General features: G+C 53.5%; 1 protein-coding gene and 1 long non-coding RNA gene across 7 annotated transcripts in view; one reads left to right on the top strand and one right to left on the bottom strand.

The window, feature by feature from the left end:
- Positions 1–1,175: 1,175 nt before the first annotated feature.
- Positions 1,176–7,082, bottom strand: LOC143434347 (uncharacterized). 2 transcript variants are annotated; one of them, XR_013103787.1, is made up of 3 exons: positions 6,582–7,082; positions 1,681–2,006; positions 1,176–1,343 (listed from the first exon to the last, which is right to left on the bottom strand). It is a non-coding gene; the product is annotated as an uncharacterized LOC143434347 (long non-coding RNA). The 2 variants fall into 2 exon arrangements; XR_013103788.1 differs by lacking the exon at positions 6,582–7,082 and adding an exon at positions 4,389–5,637.
- Cxxc5 (CXXC finger protein 5) overlaps positions 5,667–23,138 on the top strand; it is a 31,143-nt gene continuing 13,671 nt past the window's right edge. For 2 of the 5 annotated variants that reach the window (XM_034517979.2, XM_076912805.1), the window contains exon 1: positions 5,667–5,872. The gene's annotated coding sequence lies outside the window, so the exon portion shown is untranslated. Of the gene's footprint in view, positions 6,125–6,165; positions 6,283–23,138 lie in introns of those variants that run through there. The other 3 variants (XM_034517976.2, XM_034517978.2, XM_034517980.2) reach the window with 2 other exon arrangements.

Below are 23,138 nucleotides of genomic sequence, written 5' to 3'. Positions count from 1 at the left end.
TGGCCCCTTCCTGAGGCCTCTCTCCTTGGCCCAGCAGGCAACCCGTGACTGCCCAGGTGGCTAGACACAAAACCAGTCCCACCAGTTCAAAGAGCAGTTCATCCAGACCCCACCCCAGGAGCGAACCAAGCACCCCATTCTCTGGAGTCTGAAGAGGAAGACAGTGCAGGGGGTGGTAGATGGGGTCTTTGAGCCCCTTTGAGAGGCTGGGTAGTTTTCAGAAACCTCAACATGGAACGAAGCCAACATTCTGCTTTATCCTCTGGGGCCCTGTCTGAGAGAAGTCCCACCCTATCACCTGCAGCAGGTTTCCCCTTTTCTACTCCACCCTAGCCTGTAGGCCTTAGGCAGAACTCTTACAAGCCAGACGGCTTCTCACTGCCCAAGGCATCCTCCCCCTGGCATCGGACTCTGCCCTCCTCCACCTCCCCTAGGCCTCTCCTTCAGTTACTCCTTCCTGGCCCCGGAGCCCAGGAAACAGTTTGGCCTCTGTGAGGACTCTGTCCTATTCCTACTGGACAGATAGTTGACCCATGACTGTACAGGGATACAGGCTATCAGGAGCATGATAGTCATCAGACCTTCCGGTCTCCCTTCCCCCCCCCCCTACATACTACATATATATACACTCAACTCCCAGTTCCTGGTAGGGGTGTAGAATTGTGTCTGCTTATTTACACATGTGTGAAACTGTGTGTATGGCTGTGGGGTACTGGCTAGACTGTCCCCAGAGCTGTTCTGTTCTGGGGCTGGAGTCTCCCCGCCCCAAATTCTCTTCTTCTGTTTTTGTAGACCAGGACCAGAGTGAGCCACCAGACTAATTTTAAAGTAGTAAGCCCAGGCCACGTGGGAGACAGGCCTGTCTTGTTTGACATTTTCCTTTGGTTTTATAGCACTCTTATTGTCAGTTGTCATAGGGTGGGGGTGACAGAGGTGACACAGACCAGAGGTCAGTGTGATGGTTGGGACCACAAAAGCCTGAGTCCACGAATGGCTTTTAAAGTCTTCCCTTCCGCAGCACACTGGGATCTCGATCTTGGCTGCCATCAGAATCCAGAGTGACTTCCATTAAAATGTATTCTACTTGAGTAGGCAAGTTCGCAAACACCCTTACCCCCATCCTTTGTGATACTGGTAAAGGACGTAGGCCCTAGAGGAGTTGACATTAGGCAAAGTTTGAGTGGAGCATCTTTATTGGAGACGCCCTCCTACACTCTTCTGTCCAGACATTTCCAGCTATTTGGTTAATGATAGGCATGTTCAGTTGTGGGAATTGCCTCAGAAAAGGTTGGGCTGAGAACTTGGTTGGCTGCTTTGTCAACTTGGTAAGTGTCCTTCAGAACCTGTGGATTAATTATGCACAGAAAACAGTTAGCTTGTGCCTAATTTATAGTAAGTACTCACTTAGGAAGATGGAGACTTTAGGAGTAGGGGCGGTGGGAGCCACTTTCTTACCTTCAAAGACTTTCCATGGCTGGTAGATGAATAAATAAATCTATTTCTGGGACTGGGGATGCAACTCAGTGGTTGAATACTTGCCTAATAGGAGCAAATTTCACCCCCAGCCCAGCCGAAAGAGAAAAAACCCACTTGTATGTGATGTGATCTCAGTTGCCTTATGAGAAAAGAGATGACCTGCACAAAGCCAGGCCATACTATGGGTGTACAGTACATACATACCTCAAAAAGGGTACCTAGTGGGGCTGGAGAGATGGCTCAGCAGTTAAGAGCACTGCTTGCTCTTCCAGAAGACTTGGGTTCCATTCTCAGCACTTAATTGGTGGCTCACAACCATCCAGCTGTAACTCCAGTTTCACAGACTCTGACACCCTCTTCTGGCCTCTTGTGCACATGGTATATAAACACACATGAAGATAAAACAGCCATAGGTATAAAAGAATTTTCTTTTTCAAAACAAGGTTTCTCTATGTAGCCCTGGCTGTCCTGGAACGTGATGTCAGCCTCTGTCTCCTAAGTGCGAGGATTAGGTATGTACCACCACTGCACTGCAAAAACAAAAATGACAAAGTAAATAAAGGTTAAATATTTGAGACGAAGGAGAAGGAGGGAGGGAGAGAGGGAGGCTAAGAGAGAGAGAGCACACGCAAGCATGAGCACCTAGTACAGTCTGCACAGACTCCCAAAGGGGCACCTTTTCCAAATATCACCAACACTGCTGGCCTTGTAGGTATGGCCCAAACTCAGGCTAGGAGTGACCCCTACACAGGGTTCTCAGTGGAGTTATACTGGGTATTAAACAGGGCCTTTTATGACAAGCTTGAATCAATCCTTCTACACAGAAGAAAGCATAGGCAAAGTCCTGGACGGCAGCTGACCCTATGGTTGTAGGGAACCCCTGCAGGGCAGAAGCATATGAGCCCCACAAGGAGGCTGTGAGGATGAAGTCTCAAAACAGTGAGGCCGGGGTTAGACAACTTGGGCGCCAACCATTCAGTTTCTTCAGCTGAGAAATGGGGACGATATTGAGAAAAAAAAAAAAAAGATAGGCAAGGGCTTTGGAGTGGGAATCAAGAGGGCGTGGTCAGGAGGTCTGAGAGGAGGAGGAGGAAGAGAGAGGGAGGGAAAGGAGTCACAGATACACACAGGGTGGGGCGAGAGTGGACACAGTAATTGAGGGTCCTAGACTGCTACATTCCCCTCTGGAAGGGAATGGTGGATATTGGGGTGGGAGGCTGTCCATCACACAGGTGCTGGAGACTTGAAGGCTGATTGGTTGGTTGAAAACTCAGAAGAATCTTCAATAAACAAGGTAAACAAAAATAACTTTTGGAGGGTAGAACCAAGGTGACTTCCCTCCATCTTCAGAGTGGGTGGTCTTTCTGCCCCGCCCTGCCTCTATTTCTCTTTTTTGTTGTTGTTTTTGTTTTTTGTTTTTCGAGACAGGGTTTCTCTGTGTAGCCTTGGCTATCCTGGAACTCACTCTGTAGACCAGGCTGGCCTCAAACTCAGAAATCCGCCTGCCTCTGCCTCCCAAGTGCTGGGATTAAAGGTGTGTGCCACCACTGCCGGGCTCCATTTCCCTTCTTAAGTTCACACTCACAGGATAGTATTGCAACTAGCTAGCTTGATTGCGACAATTACTGTTCATATTGTATTTTCCATGAGAACAATATTCTCTCTGGTTCCACAGTTGGTAGGACAGGTGAGGATCTGGATCTTCCAGTTGCCTAGGTATAAAATGGGAAGACTCTGAGATCAAAGGAGGCCAGGCACAGTATCATTTCCTCCCTGAGGAAGTCAAGCCCATTGGGATTCCTGGCTCCCTTCATTACAGAACCTTTGGCCTTGGGCTTCTTGAGTTTGCTGGGAGGTAGGGAGTCTCAAAGAAAAATGCTTAATAGCAATTTCTTGAGCCAAATAGTGCCAGGCAAGTCGAAGACTAGATAGACCCTGGTTTAGAGTTTTCTTTTAAATGCATATGGATGTATGCATGGAGGTCAGAGGTTTGGGTGCACAGCAGCCTGTGAACTAGAGGACAACCTGAGGGGTCACAAAATGCTCTCCAGCTTCTCGCTGAAGCTCACTGACTAGAATAGCTGGCTTGTAAGCCCTAGGATTCTTCTGTCTCTGCCTCTTCAATGTTGGGTTTAAACTCACGTCTTCCTACTGGTAAGTAAAGCATTTTTATTTACTGAGTGACCCTGACCCTCTACCCCAAGACATCCCAGCACAGAGCTTTTTCCCAGTGTTCAGGGCTTGATTCTGTACTGGCTGTAGGCCTCAGGATGGACAGGTCCTTTTACTTCCTGGGTCAGGATCTCATGCTTGTTGTTCAGCCCCAGGGAGCAGGTCCCTCCTCACAGTCAGTGTCCTGGCTTCCCCAGATACAGTGAGGAGGGGTAAGTGTTGGAACATCCTAGAACATACATACCAGGATTCTGCCTCCCTTTTCCTTGTAAGGTCTGTGCCAAAACAGCACCTGGCAAGGTGAGGACCAGAATCTCTAAGCAGTTTGGGGTTTAGAATAGCACAGTGTGTCTACTGTCTTAGGACTGTTTTCATATAGGGTGTGTGACATACACCTTTAGTCCCAGCACTTAGGAGGCAGAGGCAGGTGGATCTCTCTGGATTCATGGCCAGCCTGGTCTGTGTAGTGAGTTTCAGACCAGCCAGGACTACAAAATGAGGCTCTGTCACAAGAGGAGAAAGACAAACAGAACTGTCTACATTGCAAGCACTTTTTTTCTTGGCTGACAGGCTTATTTGGAGTGACCATGAAGAAACCAGCTAGGGGTTAAGGGGAGACACTCTTTGACAGTAGGTAGGAACTGGTTAGGAGTCACCTTGTGGTTTGGGATGTCAGGAGTGGGAGGCAGGTAACCCAACCCAGGTGAGCTCTGCCCTTCCACCACCCTACTCCAACTTACTCGGGTAGTAAGTCCATACACAGATGGCTTGAAGGGCGGCTCTAGGGAGACCCACAACCAGAGAGGAAGCAGCTGTGGGAGGTGATTTCACTTCTCCCAGAGAGGCCAGAGTCTGTGGCTGGCGGCACCCAGGTCACTGCAGTTAACTCTGTGTTATCTGGACTCCAACTGATATTAGATGGTAATACTTAGCACCAAGCTGATGCCCCCAGCATCACTGCCCCTTCCCCATGGGCTGTTTTCTCTGGTCTGAAGTTCTGACTGCTGCAACCCCGACCTCCCGCTCTAATCCCTCTAGACTGCATACCTATTACTCCAAGAAGATAGGGGCTCAGAGCTCATTCTATGGCTCTTTGAGAAGACATCAGATGTAGGTAGGATTAGCCCAAGCTGGGCAGATAAGGGAGGGGACGTTGTCAATGGGCAGAGGCACAGATGGAATAGGTGCAAAGAAATGCTGTCTCAAATCTGCTGGGTTCCCATCGGGAACAAACTCTTGCTCACGGCCGAGATTTAGTTCTTTCTTAGTTATCTACTGAATGTTGCTTGATTCCAGGTACTATTACAGGCTCCCGGTTCTTAGGCCACAGCTCTAGGGCACCAGTGCACATGCTTTAGCCCCGGGATTGTAGTTGGGTAGGAGCCTGCCTCCTAAAAAAACCCAAAATGTCCTCTTTCTGATTAGTTTCTTCATCTGTGAAATGGGAACAGGACTCTGCCTCTTTTTCTTCCGGCGGAATTAGTGTCTACTGAATGCAGGAAAATGTTTTTTGGGAAGGGTGCGGTCTTTGAACTGAGAGTCTGGCAGACCGATCAGCACCTGAGCTGGGGGGCGGTGGGTGAGCAACCAAACCTTCCTTCTCAATCCCTGTAGCTTGCTGCCCCACTGAACAGTTGAGCAGAGAGCAGAAGGTCTATTTTCCACGGAAGGTGCGTCTCGAAGCCCAGGCATCTCTTACAAAGGGGTTGTGTGGTATTTATTTATTTACTTATGTATTTGTAAAGTTGTATGGGAAAAAAGGTAAAGCTTGACGTGCGGGGGAGCTCAACCTGGGAGGACCTCGCCAGGACGCGGGGATTTTGAGGCGCAGCGGCTGCGACTCCAGCTTCAGAGCCTGTGGCGTCCAAGTGGCCAAAGCTGATCTGGGAGGGAGGCCGCGGAGGAGGGAGGGAATCCGAGGTGGAGAGGGGGGGGTGAGGGAGCCGCTAGTCCGGTCCGGGTTTTGCCGGCAGCCCCCGGGCAGCGTTCGGAGCTCCTGCCCGGGCGGGCGCGCGGCGCGGCGGCAGAGGCGGCGGAGCCTGAGCTGGGATGTAGAGGCGGCGGCGAGAGCAGGCGTCCGAGCAGAGCCAGAAGAGGAGAGCCTCACCCCCGACAGCCCGGCCCCGTGTCCCAGCCTGCGCCTAGCCATGCGCGCCGCCTGCTGAGTCCGGGCGCCGCACGCCGAGTCCTTCGCCCGCCGCGCCGCGAGGCGCTGCGCTCCGGGGTGATTAGTTGCTTTTTGTTGTTTTTTAATTTGGGCCGCGGGGAGGGGGAGGAGGGGCAGGTGCTGCAGGCTCCCCCCCCTCCCCGCCTCGGGCCAGCCGCGGCGGCGCGACTCCGGCTCTGGCCCCGGGCGCGGCGGGCGACTGGAGCGGAGCGCACCGCGGCGGTGCCCAGAGCGGAGCGCAGCTCCCCGCCCCGCCCCTCCCCCTCGGCCTCGCGGCGACCGTGGCGGCTCGGACGACTCGCGGAGCCGGTAGGTGTCGGGCCCTCCCCCGCCCCCCCGGGAGGCCAGCCCCCCTCCCCTTCCCCGCCTCCCTCCCTCTCCTCCCCCGGGGCTCCGTGCGCGGCCGGGGCCGGAGTTCGCCGCAAGTCCGCGGAAAGTTTGGCGGCGCGGGTTCCCCCGAAGTTCAGGTGCGGAGAGCCAGGGATGGGGAAGGAGGGGTCGGTGTTTGGGAGGGGCGGGGGACGCCCGCAGCCGGAGCCGCGGGGCCTGGGAGACCTAGCTCCGGTGATCGCTCGGTGGCCGCTGCTATATCCAAGCCTTCCCAAGCCGCAGTATGCTTGGTCGCAGATCACTGAGTTCAGACAAAAAGAGGGGTTTTAGGGTCGAGGACGGCGGGCTGGGAGCGGAGAAGCGGCGCCCGGGCTCTCCCTGCGGGGAACGCTACCTTCCCCAGTCACTGTAGCTTGCGGGCGCCGGGGGTCCTCACCTCGCAGTGCTGGGCGGGTGCTGCGCCTGCGGGGGCGGCTGCTTGCAGGTCTGCGACGCACACTCCCCGCATCAGACCCCACTCGCTTCCCTGTATCTGATCAGGGACAATCGTAACTGCCCCGAGCGCTCGGATCACGCGTGGCCTTGCCTCCCCTTAGACTTGGAAGAGGCGGCGGCTACTTCTGTTTTTCCCCTCGGGCTCCTCGCCCCCGCTGCCTGCAGGGTGCCTGGCGGGCTGATCAAGTTTGACCTTTTTTTTTTTTTTTTTTTCCGTCAAAGTATATCACCTCCACCTCCGCCGGCTAGGCGGCCTCTCTCCTGTCCTTTACGGCCTTGGGGAGTCTCGGACTGCCTCTCCGCGTGTGCCCAGCTGCGTGCAAAGCCGGGGACGCAGAAGGGGGGGGGGGTGTTCCTCAGCTGCAGGTCTGCAGGGGGCGGGCATCCCAGGCTCCTGCCACGCTGCTCTGGCCCTGAATTTACCCTCGAAGTCCCGCCCGAGCCCCCTCCCTTTTGCATCCTTGGAGCCGGGGCTGAACCGCCGCGAGAGGAATGTGTTAATTTTCTTACTGGGGGAAGTTGTCCTCGCCCGGAATGGGCTGTTTTCCGGCGGGGAACGCGGGGTGCGCTTGGCTTTGTTTATGAATAGGTCGTACCGAAAGTGAGGGACCCCGTTTTTTTAAAATAGGGGACCTGTCACAAGTGCTAGGGTGCACCGGAAAGAGCAAGCAAAATTTCTTTTTTTTTTTCCCTCCCTGGGGAATCGTAAGGGGTGCGCAGAGTTGGGTTGATGCCATGGGTTGCAAGGAGGTACCATTAGATTTGGGGGGTTCTGTAGTGACTCATCTGGAAAGACTTGCTCCCCTAGTCTCCTGAAAAGTGGGGGGGGGGGAGGTTTGGCAGCCGCACCCTACTATGCTTTCCGGGACCCTGGGTGGTCTGAGAGTTGGGTCTTCCAGATGGGAATACCCCAAACGAGATGCGGATTAGGCCCTTGATCCTCGACTTTCCTTGTGTCCCCTTGCAGTTTGGAGCTTTTGGTTTTGTAGTGCGTCCCTCTCCTACTCCCCACCCCACCCCCCCCACCCCGCCGCGCGGGTTTGCCCAGGAAGCACTAGGGAAGGGGGCGTGTGATCGCTGGCCCCCGCCCCCGCCGGAGCCGCCCCAGGGCCGCCGGCAAACAGAGTCCCTTTCAAGTTTTCCGCTGGGGCCGCCTGGCGGGGGCTGCGAGCGCGGTCGCTGCGGACTTGTTTGGAGTGTGGTTTGAACGCCCAGCGCCACCTCAGTTGCCCCTATCCGGGGGATTTGGGGTGTACGGGCCTAGCGGTGGAGATCATTTAATGAGATGGGTAGGGGGCGCCTATTGGCCTAAGCTTGACCCTCTCCTGAAAGACTACGGTGCCTTGAGTTCTTGGTGGAAACCCTTCTCATCTCCTTTTTGAGAGTAGTACAAGGAGACTGTCCTCGCCTATGACTGTAACTGCTTGGTGTTGATTTAGCAGTTCCTTAGATGAGAGTCAAGCTGGAGCTTGTTGGGGGTGGGGGGGACGGGTAGCGGCGCGCTGTGCAGCTGTCGCCCCCCCCAACGGAAATTGTCCTCCCTAGGGAGGAGGGAGGGGGCGACAGTTTTTTTTTTTTTTTATTTTTTATTTATTTAATTTTTTTTTGCTTCGGGGAGGGATGGGAACAGCTGAGGGATGTTGGCCTCTAGGTTACCAGTCAGTCCTGGTATCTCTGTAGGTGCCTCCCCTTCATTCTGGCAGGAGCTGTATTCTTTAGGGGAAGCCCCTAGCTAAGGTTAAGTCGTCTTCCCACACCCACCTTTCAAGTTGCAGCAGAGGGTCCTCTGCAGAAGCTAGGCCCTTGGCTGCCTGGCTGGTTAGTGCCTTATTTATGTGTGTGTTTGGGCCGGGTTTCCCAGCTCAGCAGGTGACCCTGGCCTGGGCCTCCTATCTCTCCTGTTGACTTACCGGAGGGCCAATGGCCTCCCCTTTATCACGTGAGGCCTGGAATGTCCACCAGGCTGGGCTGAGCTGGACTGCCTGGGGGAAGGGAAGGGGGGAGGGCTCTGAATCCAGGGCTCAAGCCCCTCACAGGCTTATGTGCCCAAGGGCGCCCATGTGATTCTTCAGTTTTGTTCCTTTTTTGGTACCCAGGTGGCAAGTGTGAAATTGAGGCCCATAGGAATGTGAGAGCCTACTTGTCTCAGTAGGTCCTACCTTCTTTAGGTCCCCACCTATGGGAGCCTGCAATGCTTCTTCCCAAGAAGAGGGAGAGAGCTTTGGACTGAGCTAAAGCCGGTTGAGTTCCTCGGGTGCGTGTTGAGGTAGAAGAAATAGGGGGATATACTTAGGACAGACTTGGTCCTGCTCTTAAGTCTGTGGGATGCTGTAATCATTTTAGTCACAGGTAATTCTTCAGGATTTGCCTTCAGTGGTCATGGATGGAGCAGGTTTACCTTCTGTCATTTTAGGGTACTGAGCACCTCGCCATTCTGGAGTGCACATTCTGGTTCCGGTCTGGAGGGGTGGCCGAGTGGAGGATCTTCCAGCCCCTACTCTCTTACCCCTACCATTCTAAAGGGGTGTGTGTGGCTGTGTATGAGTGTGTGTGACTCTGTGTGTGTGTGGTGTGTCCTTGATTAAGTATATTAATAGTTAAACTCTCACTCATAGCTGGAACTCACCAGACCACAAAAAAGCCTCCCATGTTACTCACGCGCTACTGCCCAACAAGAATATCCCACTAAAGTTTTTTTCTGCATTCTCTTACTTCCCCCTTGCTCTGTCTGTTCTCAGTGCTGAGCCCACCTTCCCAAGCTGCTGGCAGTGAGAAAGGACTGCCCTCTCAGAGACCCAGAAAGCTCCAAGCCTTCCTCTATCTGCCCCCAAAATCCAGAGGCAGTATCAGCTGGCAAAGATGGGGTTGTGTGGCACTGTGTCTGTTGATCTGTGTGACAGCCTGGATGGTATCTCTCTGTCTTCAAGTCTGTGCTTAGAATATGTTGTCTGAAGATATGGAAGTCTAAGACGTATGATTTTATATAAATGAGTGGCTATGTATCTGTATTATGTATATTGCATATTATAATACTATATATGCGTTTCATGCACTTACTTCTGAAATTGTATGTCTGTAGGTTGGCTACTGTAAGTTTTGAGTACCTAGAATTTTGTAGGGTTTGTGTTGTGTATGTGTTTGTTTTGAGACAGGGTCTTACTGTATAGCCCTGGCTGACCAGGAACTTACTATATAAACCAGGTTAGTCTTGAACTCACAAATACCTGTCTGCCTCAGCCTCCCAAATTCTGGGATTAAAGATGTGCCCTACCACTCCTGGATCCTAGCATGCATCATATGTATACATGGGCACGGGGGAGAGGAGTGTGAGTGTCCACTCCTTTAGCGGTATGTGTCTGGGCTGAGTATTGAGTAAACCTAGAAGTGGGTGTGTTTGAGCTGGATGGGCAGTTGTCAGTGGCTAGTGGCTTTGTGTTTTTGTCGCTTTCTATAATCCCTTTGCCATTCTGACTTTCTGAGTCCCTTCCACCCTGTTTGTGAAGCCTAGAGAGTCAAAACCTTTTCCACTCAGTTTCCCTCCCTTCCCCCCCCCCCCAGTAGTAGTAACTGGGCAGCCTCTTGGTCTTCCTGCCTCTGGGAGTTTTGGAAGCTGTGGCAGGAGACAGGCTGGGGCCCGGGGTGACAGCGCGTATCCACGGAGATGGCAGCCTGTGATTATAAGAATAAAAGGATTTTAAGGTCCTGGGTGTTTCTTATGTTTCTCCCCTTTGCTGGAGCTGGAGGCAGCAGAGGTCCTGCAGTGTGTCTGAAGGTTGGGGTATGTCCCTATGCAGGTGAACAGCAGTGTGTGTGCCTTTCCTGAGAGCATAATCACGTATGTCCATGCGTGAGCAGAACCTGTGACAGTCCATGGGCTTGTCCTGGAGAAAGGGGATGGGGAGTGATTCCCAGTTAAACTTTCTGCTGCTGGGCAACCCCGCAGAGCTGGAACTCTTGACAGTTTTCTAAGGGAGAGTGGTCTAACCTCAAGCCTTGCTTACTTATGTCATCTCCTCTAGTTGAATCCTTCTGGCTTTGAGACTAGCTGGGCCCAGTCACCTGGACAAGGCCACATCTTGGGGTGTCAGTGCCTGCCCCTGGCCCAGCTCCAGCCTCTGTAATTGCATTCTGCGGCCTAATCCCCCGCCAGCTCAATTAGATTGCAAATTCTTCTTCATTTCCTGCCTCTTGATGCTGGCCTCCCTCTGGGTTTGCGGGGATTGGGGGTGGTGGGCAATCCCAACTTCCCTTCTACTGGCCCTAGGGAATCTGGGAGGGTGATTAGTTCCTAGTACACCAGCCTGAAGTCAGAACCCTGGGGACCAGCAAGACAGGGTTCCAGGAGCCCTTTGAGCCAATCACAGAATCCCTCTGTCTAGAAACAGGATCTCTTTTAGCTGGTACAGGGCTACCTATGGGATAGGAAGATCCCTTTAGCTAGGTTCCTAGGCTGTGCCTTGTCTGTGGCTTCTGTGGACTGTGCCCACCACCTGCTCCCACAGCAGTTCCAATTTACCTAGCACAGCAGTTGGGATTTACTGTGTGGCTCAGGCCAGCCTGACGCTTGCAGAGACCGTTCGATCTCTGCCTTCCCAAGTGCAGGGACTTACAGGCTTGTCCAGCTCTTCAGTACCTTCGTTTTCACCCTTTTCTGATGTCTGTTCCCAGCCATAATACTTTTAGGGACCCGGGGGCCCACCAAGGCTTTCTTCTGGCTCCCCCTAATAGCCATCCCCGGACTCAACACAGACGAATGCACATGCAGGACTCAAGAGTTTATCAGACCTGGTTGTGAATCCTGACCACATACGAACAAGTTTTACCTCTACCAACCTCTTTCCTTATGTCTGAGATGAGTCAGTAAGTGGTGAACTACCTCGGGAGGCCAGTCTGAGATTGAATGCAAGGATTAAGCATGAGGAGAGGGCCTAGATGTATCCACTCGGCAATCAACAGAAGTTGACCCTTTTTTTGATCTTCCTAAGACAGGGTCTCTCTACATGGCCTTGGCTATCCTGGAAGTTGCTATGTAGACTGTCCAGGCTGGCCTCAAACTCGCTAAGATCTGCCTCCCTCTGCTGGGATTGAAGTCTTGGAAGTGGGCATTTATAGTGTTAAAAACTATTTCCAGTGAATTGCAGCGGGGAGGACAACCTATATCTCTAATAGCCAGGTATGTGACCTTGGCCGCCTTACTCCACACTGGAGTTTATCTTCCCCGTCTGCAAAGTGGACGGATGGGACCAGCCTGGGCACCCGAAGGCGTGCAGGACTGCCGGATGCTCAGCCCCACGGGTCCCCACGTGTTATTTGCTCTCTCCTTTCTTTCTTCACATTAAGCCTGCTGTGGGTAGAGCTACACAGACACAGAGGGCAAGGGGCTGGCCAAGGTCACGAGGCTGGTAATGGGGCCAGGGAATGGCCTGCTGGCTCAGCGGGCCTATGAGGCACAGCCTTCCCTCCCTGTTGGTCACTGAAAAGTGGTAGCTTGCCTGTTTTTTGTTTTTGTTTCTTCTGTCTTTTTTTTTTTTTTCTGGGAAGGGGAGTCCACTCCCTCTTGCCCCAGGAGGCACCCATGACAGCCACTGAGCTGACAGGCCTCTGGGCTTTAATATTGGGGTGGCTGGAAGCTCTGGAAAGCTGGCTGTGCCCAGCTCAGCCTGAGGGGAGGGGGAACTATAAAGTTCTCCTTCCTAACATCAGTCCCCATGGCCCTGCCCGCCCTCTGCGTGTCCTCTGTTGGACAGACTGTGACAGAGGTGGGGGCTACTTTCAGCCTCAGGCTGCCCTATCACTTACTGGCTAGTCTTCTGAATTCCGTGACCTTTGTCACTTACTGGCCTGGGCTCTTTAATATTTCATAGCCATTCAAGTCGACCCCCTGCCCCACAGCCCACAGGGCCCCCTTTGTCTGCTCTCCACCCCCCCATCTCTGTCACTGAGTTACTGACTCAGGCTGTCTCTACCTTCTGGCACTGTGACTGCCCCTGTTGCCTTCCCTATCTTTCTTGACCTTCCTACTCTACACCTCCACAGATCGCGGGCACGCACGAACACACAAACACACACACACACTCCTATCTGATCTCTTCCCTCACATCTCTGTCTCATCTGCTTTTCCTCCATTTTCCTCTTTTGTTGGGCTTCCCCTTCCCAGTGGAACAGAAACCGTGGCAACTGGTCTGTCTGCCTGTCCTTGCGCCCTCCGCCCCTTCCTGCCCCCTTCTCCAGCCGGTCTGGCTGGCTGGCTGGCTAGCTGGCGTGAGAGCTGGTTTTATTTATTTTTCTGTTTGTTTGGGAAGAGGGCAGTGGCAGCCTTAGGCCTGGCTGCTGCGCGCTGCGCTCTGCTTAGAGCAGTGGGCAGGCAGCCCTGCTGGCCTCCCAGGAATGTGGCTGGGACGCCCTGCGCTGTATTTACTCCCCTCCAGCTGCTGGGCTCAACAGGGCAAAGCCAGGCCTGCCCAGTGGCCCCTGGGGAGCCTTGGACTCACTCTGTCCTGTCTGGCAGACCCCACGTGGCTTTTGGGGGGACCAATCCCTCCCTTGCCTCTGACCTCCTCTGACCTCATCAGGCTCTCCAGCAGGAATACTTATTTGTCATGCTGGAGGGAGCCTACAGTGAGGGTACTGGAGGCCTGGTACCCAACAGCCACCCTGTCTCCCACCCAGGGGTTCTAGCCTAGGCCTGTAGTCTCTTGGGCAGAACTATGCAAAACATCACTCCAGGCCACTCTCGTTGGGTTTAGTGTCTGTGCTTGGCACTGGCACCATCCCTCAGCTCTGCCCAGATCATGGGCAGGGGTGAGTGAGGAAGCTGCAGAGCCAGCGTAGTTGGGTCCCTCACTGCCCTCACCCCATGAGCACACATCTGAGTGGGTATACACATACGCATGAACTGTAAGACCTGCTTAGTCACAAGCATCACTAGGTTGTACTTCTGCCGTTAACTCCCTCATTCATCAGATGCTTACAAGGGTTTTGAGCCCGCTCGGTGCCAGCCTTGCAAATGGGATGTGGCAGTGGCTTCACTGTGTACCCCAGTGCCTGGCACCATGTAAGAAAGATTTTAGCTATTGCTGTCGTCGGGCGCTGCCCCCAAATGGACATGAGAAAGCCTAGCCCACCCTAAGCCCCTAAGTGATGCTACTATGCCAATATCTTTCTGGCCTTTCTCTGCTGTTAATCCCCACCTTAGACTTTCGAGTTGTTTGTTGTTTGTGCCTAGCTGTATACAAATGAAGCAAGTGAAATGTAGGGAAGCCAGAGAAGCTGTGACTTGACACTGGCAGGTGAGGAATCCCAGGCTTCGAGGGCCCTAAAGACAGCTGGAGTTGGTCAGTGTGTGATTTTTTTTTTTTTTTCTTTGCACCTTCCACTCTGCCTGAATGTTTACCAAACACGGGCTTACGTCCTCTCCATCACCCCAGGTCCATCATTCCAGCAGGGATCTTGATGTGAGGCAGGAAAGACGCTTGACTAGTTGGCTAAATGAATGAATGATTGGTCCGGCAGTATGAGTGAACTCTCTCACAGTACACTGGGGTGGGGGTGGGGGGATATGGGGCGGGAATGTGGACACCTCCTGGCTCAGTGAAGCGTAGTGGGAAGTGAGGTGCTGAGTGGCCAGGACTGAGAGAAGTGACCAAAGACCTTCTGGGCAGAAACTGGTGGGCAAGTCGTATCTTCTCCTTGGACCTCAGTGTTTCGATCTGTCAATTGGGCTCCAATTTGGAGGTTTTTTTGGCTGACTCCCAGCTGGCCTAGGCTGGGGCCAGCCTGGGAGGTGAAGGGACTGTGGTGGGAAGCAGGAAGCAGTGGGTGGTGAAGACAGGAAGATAAAGCTGAGAGAGCTTGGCTTGGAACCTGAGAAGCAGGGAGACCAGTACTGACCTGATGTGGGCTTGGCCCTCCCTTTGGGGGCAAGCACAGGCTCACCCCCCCACCCCCAGCTACCACCTCTTGCTCCAGCGCCAGCTCATTTCCTGACATCTGTGCAGTTAGTGGCCCTGTGTGCCAGGAGGAGGTGGCCTGTCCCCTGGGGTCAGACTGGCTCCTCCCCCAGCCCATAGTATACCCCAGCTTTATGTCATTTCCTGTTGACCCTAATGGAAGAAACCCAGCCTCTCTCCTGCCCAGCCCTCTTCCCCAAAGCTTGGTGGGAGATTGGTAGGAGATGGAGGTGGGTGGGCACAGCTGCCCCTTCCCCAAGTTGTAGGAAATTTTCAGTCCAGAGTTTTAGTGACAGGAGTCTAGAATTATAGACTGTTAGCAATGAAAAGATGTTTTAAGTTGGGATTCTTGTCCCAGGTTGCGATTCTGGAATCACCAAAGAGTAGGTTTTCCTGTGGGAAGGAAACACGAATGGCCATGCTTCAATCGTCTTGGAGAGTCGGCCTGGGATTGGGGGCTTTCCTGAGGTTGCAGAGCCAGGAGAGCTCAAGGGACATGAACCCATTCCAGGGACTGAAAGGCCAGTTCTACATGTAGCGTGTGGGCTCTGGGCCCAGTCAGGCAGCAAGGGGCTGTGGCTGGCCTGCAGACACAGGAGGGGTCCTCCCTGTGGCAGCCTGCTGCCTGCTGCCCACGCTTCCCGAGGCACCAGTGTGAGGAGGAAATGCAGGCTGTTGCTTCCAGCGACAGCAGGCAGGGCCGGGCAGCTTCCCAGCTCCCCCTCTGACTCATGGCTGCCTGCAGCTCCCCTCCCCTGGGGTCCTCAGCAACCCCATCTGTGCAATGGGGAGAAGAGGCTTTGTCCCACAGTATGTGGTTCACTGCAACAGTAAGGCTAGGAATCTTCCCAGGACCACTGTTAGCCTGTGGGGAGTGACAGAATGGTCCAGGAGATGCTGGGACATTGGTTTTCCGCCAGCCACTGAGTCCTCTCCTCTGTTCTCCCCATTAGTCTCCGCCAGGGGTGGCTGGATTCCTGAGCAAAAGATGTAGGTTTATGGGGTTGATAAGAAAGAACCAGCCAGTTTTAAGACAAGATTGGATAGGAAGCCTGCCCCTCCTCTCCAGGGGACTCCTTCATGACTTCAGTGTTCCCATCTGTAAAATGGAGCATGTTATCCCTCAAGTCAGTGACTTCAACTGGATCTGGGCTGGGGACTCTAGTCAAGTGGCACATCTCCCAGGGAGAGGGGAGTCCTTGGCTGCAGAAATGGGGAAGGGGATCTGATTGGGTCACAGGGGTGATTCATAGAAGGAGTGGCCCAAGGAAAATCCCAGCTGCTCTCCTAGGAAGACCTGACAGGCTGGACAGGAAGCAGTAAGAAGCAGACTTGGCCCCCTCAGGCCTACGTGGAGTCATCTTAGCCTGGCAGCTGGGTGGGTGTGCCCCTCACTGCAGGAGAGCTGGAACGCACCCCCTTCATGCTCTGTTAAGGGGGGCCTATGACTGCCAAGAGGGGTTGGGCCCTCATCCAGATTTCAAAGCCTTCTGATGCCCTCAGCTCTGTTCTAAGTTACTACCTGGGGTGGGGGGTAGCACAGCAACAGAGTGACAGGTGTTGTTTCATTTGCCCAGGAGAATGGGAAACCCCTAGAAAGGCCTCCTGAGAGGGTGAGAGAGCAGAAGGGATGTAGGCAGCAGCCACCCAGACAAGACTGGGTTACTCACAGCAGCCTCCCCTGTCCCCCATGGTCAGGGCCAGGGATGGGGGATAGTGTTGTATGAATTGAAACTGGTTTCTCAGGCCCTTTTCCCCCAACTGTCCGCCAGACTCTGGGCTCTGGTCCCTTCCCATCCCTGGCTGCGTCTGCAGAACCCCCTGGGAAGATGGGGAGGAGGCTCAGAACAGCGGGCGCCGCTCAGCCAAGTATTTTGCACGAGCTGTCAGAGACAGACAGGCACGTGGGGAATTCGGTGCATGTGGGGCTGGGGGAAGCAGCGGGTGGGCAGGAGGGAAGCTGTGGCTGCCTCCTGGCCTGCTGAACCCTGTGGAGATGACTGACCCTCCCCACCCACCCAGTCCCAGCTATACCACAGCCGTGTGGGTTTGGAGATGTACTGATCTTCTCCAGGGTCCAAGTTGGAAGAAGCTCCTCTGCTGAGGTTAGGGTCCAGACAGGAATTCTGGCCCTACTCGACTGTAGCCTCCAGGAAATAGCAGCTGTCACGTGCGCATAAACACACGCACACGCACACACGCTCTCAAACACACTCCCAGCCTGGCACAACTTGTCTCCTGGCCAGAGTCTGGTTTGGTAGATTGGAGAAGCTTGGTTTTGCCCAGTCTGAGCAAGGGAAAGGCAGGAGGGAGGAAGCTGTGTTTATAAGCTAAAGTTGACACCGTGGGAAAGGAAAGGAACCTCTCAGCTTTTGTACCACTAGGCAAAGACCCCAACTTAGTTGCTTTTGTGGATTATCTTTAATAAATCCTGCTAAGCAGGACAGAGCCCAGACTTTAGTAATACTTGATTTTTTTTTTTTTCCTACAACTAAGACCCAGAGAGGTATTCCCTGGCCCAAGGTGACAGTAGACTATCCATCCTTCCCTTTATCCCCATGTGGAGCCAGTATGAAGAGGTGAGCTTTGGGGTTTGCTGGGGAGTGGGGTGGGGCTAAATTTAGTCATTACTGCGTAGCTGAGGACTCTGGGAGCAGCTGTTGGTGCGCAGACAGAGGCCTAAAGCTGCATTTAGTCTGGACAGAAATATCCTGCCACCCACCCACCCACTGCTTGGGCAGCCAGGCTGTGGGCTTGTTCCCTGAGGGGCAGCTTGCTGGGTCGCCAGGACAGGCAAGATGACCCGATAGGCTTTTCCCAGATCAGGTTTCTATGAAACAGGAACCGCAGTCGAAGACTGGGCCTTGGGGGCCAGGGGCAGTCAGAGCCCGGGGGCCAAGGACGCCCTTCTAGCCTCCCTCTCCTGCTCTTTGCTGATGCAGCCTCCCCATCGCAGCGCAGCGGCCTGGGGAAGCAGCAGGTTATTTATCAAGCCAGCCTCCCCGCCGAGCGTCTGCCCGAGCGCCTCCTCCCCACCTCTTGTGCTGGAGGCCATGAGCCCAGCAGAGCAGGGTGAGCTGGGCAGGCGGGTGGCGAGATTAGCTCAGGAGCTGTGAGTCACCCCATCCAGAGCAGCAGGCAGAGCACAGAGTCGCTGCAATCGCACTCTCAACACAGGGTCATAGAGGCTCTACCCAGCTTCACACACCTAATTCCACATGCCTCAGCAGAACCCACTGCCTGAGTGCTCCAGACTCACTCACATATGTGTGGGGACCTCAGAAACACCTGGTACATGTACATGTACATGCTGGCACGGATTCGGCAACCAGGCATGCCCGGTCTCTGTCAGGCATAGGTAGGAAGCCACACTCACCCTCACAGGCCTTGCATACCTCCCCATGCAGGCTCAAGCAGTGGTCTTATAGGCCATGGTTCGCACCTCTCTGAGGCTGCAGTGTTAGGCCTTGAAGATACACAACGCTCGTGTGGTCCGACTGCTTATCTCTGTTGAGGCTTACACAAAAGAGGCCTCCCCTCGGTCATCTTGTCTTCTGATTCTGAGGTAGGAGTGGGAGAGTGCTTTCTCTGTTATTAGGCTACTGTCAGACCCATTTGGGGACCTGTTTGCCGTTACATAGGGAATTATAGCTCAAGCAGAGTATATTCAAGGATAGGCCAGGGAAAGAGGCAGCCGAGCTGGGAGGAGGAGAGGATGGTGAAGGAATGCTGTGGAAAATCCATCTTCCCAGAAGTGGCCCTTTCTCTCTCCATTCAAGGTGGGGTCTGTGAGAGATTGGAGCATGCTAGGGGCTGCGGAAGGAAGGGCACCTCTTCTGTCAAAGTGAGCTGTGTCCAAGGAGTCTGTGCCGTTTAGCCTGGCATTCATTTTTCTCTGTCCCCTTGTTCCCCTCCACCCTGAGACTTGGGATTTGGCCACACCTCTTAGTCTGCATGGCGCTGGTCTGACAAGAGGGCCTGGGCTGTGAGGTTGGCAGGGTGCCTGCAGTGGTGTCTAAGCCTTAGCTCCACTGGGGCTAGGGCTTGCCTGCCCTCCTACACAGAATAGAGACATACATAGAAGTGAGTGGGTGGGCATGGCCTTGTAATGAGGAGGGGTATTGACACCACTGTTCAGCATCTCTGTTATGGATCATTTGGGGTGCAGCAGGCTCTCACATCCTGGTCTCCTCTGTGTAAGATGATCAGGGGAAGGAGAGGGTTCCAGAAAGGCTCAGACAGTCAGAAAACTAGGCTTCCCCCTGAGCTGGGGACCCTGATTTTGGCTATTACCTGCTATGTCATGCCCAAGCTTTGGTTTGGTTTAGTTTGGTTTGGTTAATGTGGTTTGGTTTTATTGAGACAGAGTCTCACTGTATGTATAGCCTTGGCTGCCTGGAACCCAGTTATGTAGACCAGGCAGGATCCAAACTCATAGAGATCAGTCTGCCTCTCAGATACCGGGATCAGAGATGTGCTCCACCATTCCCTACCTGCCAGGTTTTCTGTCATCATTTTTGTTTATAAAAAGAACCAAGTGCCATCTTGGTATTACAGCTACATGACCAAAAGTAAGTGATGAGGGCTGAGGGTGGGGCTCGCAGGCAGGGCTCATGTCTGGCTTGTGTGAACCTCTGGGTTTAGTCCCCATTAAGCCTTGCAGGGGCTAATACTGAGCCCCTGTCTGCCCTACCAAAGCTAGATTTTTTTTTTCTCCTGGGGCCAGCATCCTCAAGAAGCATCCTTAATTAGATTGTCATGGCCTTGGCCAATGCTTTTCCCAGATGCGTGCAGACGTGAGGGAGCTCAGCTGAGTGGCAGGAGACCAGGGGGTTGATGGGTTAGCTTCAGAATAGAGGAACTTGATGCCTCACAACCTAGAACCAGCCATGATGGTTCCAGAGCTACTGACACAGCAGTGCCAACACAGGGTGGGCATGGAAAGGGTAGCCATAAGTGTAGGTGGGCTCTTCCTGTGGTCAGAAGAGGCACGGGCCTGTCCAGCTGGCACTGCCTTCCTAGCAACCTCAGACCCAAACACACACCCATCTCCTGGGGTCTGCAGGGCAGAGAGCAGGGCCTGCTGTGTGTGGGGATGGGAGGAGCCGACGATGGGAACAGGGGAGTTGGCAGCTCACAGGGATACTAGGGCCTTGGTCATTGAGTATCCATGGCCTGAGCAAGTGGTGACTAAAAATAACAAGCCAGCCCTGTATCAAGAGCTTCAGGTGTGTGGCCTGCAGAACCCAATGAATTGGGGGTTGTTACTTGCAGTGATCCAGACTAGGCTTTGAGCTCAGCAAGCTTCAGCACCTTGTCTGGGATCCCCTAGACTCCCAGACTAGATCTCCTAGGCAGAACATGGACAGGACCTGACTCCAAAGCCCAAGTGTACCGTTTAGCCGTCCGAGCCTGTGCCTCCCGTGGGAGGTGCGCTTCCCACTAACAGAATCACAGGTAATGAATGAGTAATGGTTGCTGTGAGACTGGTGGTCCTTTGGACCTGAGGAGAGTTAGCACCCACGAGGATGCCACAAGGATGTGGAAAGCTCTGAGAAATTTCATTGCCGGGCTAGAACCACCTAGGCACCTGCTGAGAGGATCTTCCACTTCTCCCAGTTCTGCCTGTTGCCTCTCTTTTCTATGAGAAACTTCTTCAGAGAGTGGTTGGGAGGTCCCTTAAGCAAACATTTTCTTTTGGGTACACAGCTGGCAGTCATAAAAACATGCCCCTGTCCCCCATCACCTGGTTGGTTTGCCACTTAACCAATCAGACCCGGTCCCTCCTGGTTCCATGTGGCTGCTGGTGATCACTAAAGCTTCTCTAAGTTAGGGCGACTTGGCTGCAGGTTGGTCCTCACCTCAGGTCACTTCCTCTTTTTGGTCAGAGTCTCTCTGTGAAATGGCTGCCTCCTGCCCCTTTGACGCAGAAGCTAGTGTTCAGCTGCTGCTGTCCCTGTGCTATCATGGAGACATGGGGCAGCAGCGTGGGCTGTAGAGTCAGATGAACCAACCTTTAGAAAAGCCTTACCTTTGCTGCCCATGCTTGAGTGACCTTGGCCAGTCACTGCCCTTGTCTGGGCCTCAACATCCTTATCTATAAGGTGGGAGAATCATGCTGCCCTTGTCTTTGGGTAGCTATGAACATGAAGATGAAACAAGACAGTGTGAACAGTACCTAGCTAGACTTTCATAGATAATGGTAACGGTAAACCCCTCCCCCAACCCTGGCCTCCTGGTTTCTGTCCTTCCAGCCTTCATCATGAGGATTCTGGGAAGGAGATGGTGCCAGTCTGCTAGCTCAGCCGGCTTGGCCACTGACCTTCAGAGCACCCAGGCTGTCAAGGCCGCCTGACTGCCTGCTGGTCGGGTGGCGGGGAGCGCCAGGCAGCTCCTCGCCTGACGCCACCCGCCCCTGCTCCCACTCTACTCTCTCCCTCTCTGCGCCTGTGTGTGAGCTAATTAATCTCAGACCCTTTGGGAAATTAGACCGCAGCCGTGTTCTCAGCCTCATGGAGCCTGCGCTGCTCCTGGGCCAAGACCTGCTATGTTTGAGGGCACTGAGGTGTGTGTGTTGGTGGGGTACAAAAGCAGCAGCAAGATGAGCTCAGCAGGACACAGATATCTCTGAGACCCCTTCACTTTTGAGCCGAGGGGCTCTGGTCTTAGTTTGTCCCTCCTCAAAACCGTCTCCAAAAGGACACTAGGCAAACTCCCAGTTATAATGAAACCAAACCTCCTGTGTCCTTTTCAACTCCCAGGTTGTGATAGTCATCCCTCACCGTGTACTACCTCAATGTGGGGTCATCCTCTTGCTTGCCCAGCTAGGAGGCTGATGGAGACAGATGTAATTATGGAATTTTGCTTGGGAAATTAATTTGAAAAAGTTAATTAATTGGCGGTTCCGGAGGTGGCAGGCTCCACGCCCGACTGGCCTTGCTGACGTCAGTACTGACCCACTGGAGACATGCAGCTTCCTGGGCAAGCTGGGAAGAGGGGCCCCAGTGACCCCACTATACAGCTCTGCAACAGGTGGATGGGAGCAGAGGGGCATTTGTGTCTTGGTCCATGTTGGATACCTGGGCAGCAGGGTTTGTTAGCTAGGTCTACTGAGGATGACACTTGGGATCCTAAGAACTGGCCACTTGTCTGTATGTTAATGGCCATAGTCAGCTTCCATAGTATACTGATCTCAGTGCCACAAATGTCCAGTTCTTCAAAGAACAGATCTTTTGAGTGTCCACTTCCTCCAAGAGTGACATGGTTCTACTGTTAAGCAACCCGGGTTGGTAAGCTAGGACTCCATCAACATGGGGCAGAGAATCGCTGAGTCTTCCTCCCAAAGGGTGAGCTGAGCCCTGGAACCCTGCAGGCACTTACTGTCCTAGGTGAGGGTAAGCAGTCCATGGATCATAGTCACCACCCTCCAGCCTGCTACCCTGGTGCCATTTTACCCTCTCCTACCATCCCAGCTTCTTGTCAAAAGACCTAGCTGGGAGCCCTGTGCACACCACAGTAATAGAAATCTCTGTCCAACCTCAGGTCTTCTGTGAGGCCATTGACCACGGGCTGGGCTAAGTTCTAATGTCTGAGGAAATGTGGGTAACTCTTGGTTTTAAAGGATGATCAGGGCTCGGGCAAAAGTTCCTAGGCTCAGGAGAGTTGAGGTTACTCGTTGCCCGGACCCATCACTGGGATACAGGACATGGGCTCTATCAACTGTTAAACCTGTGTGTTGGGGAATCCCCTTCTCTTCCCCAAGCCTCATTTTCTTCATCTGGGAAGTATAGGTGGTTACATTCTGAAGGCTGTGGAAGGGTCTGGGCAGCTATAGCCAACCTGCACTGTTTACTCTGCCTGACGGATGATGGGTGAGCAGCTCTGGGGCTCTGCTGCCCCAGCAGTGTTTTGGAGGAATACCTGGTATACACTGCACAAGAGATGTTTGTGAGGCATTCAAGACCAAGCATCTAGCTAGCAGGCCTGGACCCGGGGCAATCAGTCTATGGTTTACTACTTCATCCTTAGAATTTCTAGGGGCCTAACAGGCCCTACTGTGAATTTAGTATGGAGGGGTGGCAAAGTGGAGGCACATTTGCTGTTCTTCCAGAGACCTGGGTTCCATTCGCAGGGCCCTAATCTGGTAGCTAACAACCACCATAGATAACTCCAGTTCCAAGGGATCCGAAGTTTTTGAGCTCATCGGGTGTGTTTGTGCGCACCCATGCACACAGACATACACACAATCTTTAAAAACGTTACACACATCAGGTATACTGCTTTAATCCCAGCACTTGGGAGGAAGAGGCAAGCAGCTCTCAGGTCTGCATTTAAAAAAAAAAAAAAAACCAAAAAACTGTATTTTGTAGCAATTTGCATCTCAGTATCAGTTTGGTGTAACTTGTAGGTCTAAGTTTCTTGGAGATCTGACCTGGGGCTTGGGTTAAGCGGACCACATCCCCTCCCTGAGCATCCCGTGGGCTAGCCAGAGGGATGGAGACCCTCAGCATATACCTTGCTTGCTTCGAGACCTGCTATTACCCAACGTT

The sequence above is a fragment of the Arvicanthis niloticus genome, chromosome 14, assembly GCF_011762505.2.
Source record: "Arvicanthis niloticus isolate mArvNil1 chromosome 14, mArvNil1.pat.X, whole genome shotgun sequence".
Classification (NCBI taxonomy): Eukaryota; Metazoa; Chordata; class Mammalia; order Rodentia; family Muridae; genus Arvicanthis; species Arvicanthis niloticus.
Note: the sequence above shows the minus strand (reverse complement) of the source record. Positions and strands in the feature narration are given on the sequence as shown.